We start from the raw sequence: 2,224 nt of genomic DNA on the forward strand, positions 1-2,224 counted from the left end.
AATTTTCTCAAAAGTGGAGATCTTAACCCCCCCCCCACCACCCCCAATGTTGAACCCAAAGTTACACCCCTGTAGGCTGGATGAAGAGGAAACATGTGCGCTACTCTGTTATCGTCACATGAAACATGCTAACGTTCAGCGTTGCGTGTTGACCTCTCAGCTGCCCAGAGCATGATATCAACTGGTTTTGATACTTTTTGATGTTTTTGGTGGTTTTCGTTTTGTCATTTTTGCGACTGTTTGTGTTTTGTCTCCAACATTTATGCCTTTTCTTTCAATGTTTTTGTTTTTTTCTCAACTCTTGATGCCTTTTTGTTTCATGTCCAATCGTCCTTGCTTTTTGATGTTTTTGTCATTTTTGACACTTTCAATGATTGTTGTTCCTTTCTTGTCATTGACACTTCTTTTTAAACAGCGACAAAAAAGATGAAAACATAAAAATCATTACAAAGAGACACCTTTCCTTAAAATGCTCGCGCTGTGAATGATCACTGTCACTTGCCAGCTGATGTGCAAACAAGACATGGAAACTGCAAGAAAGGAAACACATGAACACACAATATGTAACATTAATATGTACTTCTGTCCCACAATATATAGGATATATTAATATATATGTACTTCTGTTCGTGTCCCACAATAAACATGTATTAGAGTGGAGAAGGAGCCCCGGGGCAGGCGGCCAGGAGAGGGCATCACATCGCTGGATTCCTCGTGACATTTTGGGGTTATTGTTTTCACAGCTCATAAGGTTCCTAAATTGAGTTTCGACATTTCGCACCTGTAGCTGAAGAGAATGCTGCGTGCTCTCGCTAAAGTGTGTTTGTGAGTACAAGCCGCAGAGGAGAGCAGTGTTCACTGGAGCGAGTACAAGACACAGAGCGAGAGACTAAAGAACAAATATAAAGTCCTCCAGGGAATCGTTCTTCAAACACAGAATCAGGGATCAGAGAACAGGGACAGGGGCAGACGCTGTAAGCATCGGGGGCGGAGCCAGATGGTGTAAACATTGGGGGTGGAGCCAGACGCTGTATGCATTGGGGTGGAGCCGATGGTTTTTCAACAGTGGGGGTGGAGCCAGACAAAAGTGATCTGTGTGCACCAAGTGGTTTTTCTCCAGTAGAAAACTAATTATGCCCAAACCTCATATCTAGTCAACATCCTGGTATACTGGACAGAAACAGGAGGCAGCGAATGAGAGGGGGAAACACCAGAGCAAGGATGAGAGGGGGAAACACACAGAGCAGGGGAATGAGAGGGGAAAGGTCAGAGCAGGGGGAATGAGGAACCAGAGCAGGGGGATGAGAGGGGGACACCAGAGCAGGGGCATGAGAGGGGGAAACACCAAGCAGGGGGAATGAGGGGGGGAAATGCCAGAGCAGGGGGAGCATGAGAGGGACACGTAGCCTGGAGCCTCTGAATCTATATTTTTTTCTCTGCATAATTAGTTCTTTTAAAACCTTAAAAAAGATTTGGGGCTTTGAGCCACATTCGGGTCTGGAGCCTAAGAAACACCTGCCCGTCGTCAAAAACACAATTCATGTTAAATGGCCTGTCGCTGGTTTTAATTCTGTCTTGATGAAAACAGATTATTCTGAGACTTAATCATTAGTGGTGAAATGCTGATTAAATGAGCTGAAACCAGGAATAATTAAGTGCATCCCATTACTAATGAAGGCAACTATTTTACGCTAACTTTACACTTTTAAAAAGATAAAAACTGTAAACTACAGGCTTCTCAAAGTCCACACCAAGGGCCTATCCAGCCCTATACCTTGTCTTATGAATACAATACCAAGTGTGTTTCTATTTTAGTTCATCTTAACATACTGCACGTTGCTTTAAAGCTTTAGGTGACTTGGTTCCATGTTTACTACACCAATCGTTCCAGACCCATGACCCTTAATGAAAGTCCTGTCTATGTCGAGTATACAAGGATGTTGATGAGATATAGGTTTAAACAGAGATAGTTCTTCTACTGGAGATAAAAACACTCGGATCACTTTTGGGCTCAGAACGCACTTAAAACCCCAAAGTAGCAGTGGAAAGTAGACTAGGAGGAAATCCTTTCTTTGGGAAAAGGGAGGACCAAGTAACAGCGGTGCACAACGCCCTCTTCCTGTCGCTGTGTTGCTAGGACCGGTTGGCAGAGCACCCTCCCCTCAAGCCCCTGTTCTTACTAGGCCGGTGTTGACTGCTTGGTCTCTAACTGTCTCCTCTGACT

The sequence above is a fragment of the Etheostoma spectabile genome, chromosome 24 (genome assembly GCF_008692095.1).
Source record: "Etheostoma spectabile isolate EspeVRDwgs_2016 chromosome 24, UIUC_Espe_1.0, whole genome shotgun sequence".
Classification (NCBI taxonomy): domain Eukaryota; kingdom Metazoa; phylum Chordata; class Actinopteri; order Perciformes; family Percidae; genus Etheostoma; species Etheostoma spectabile.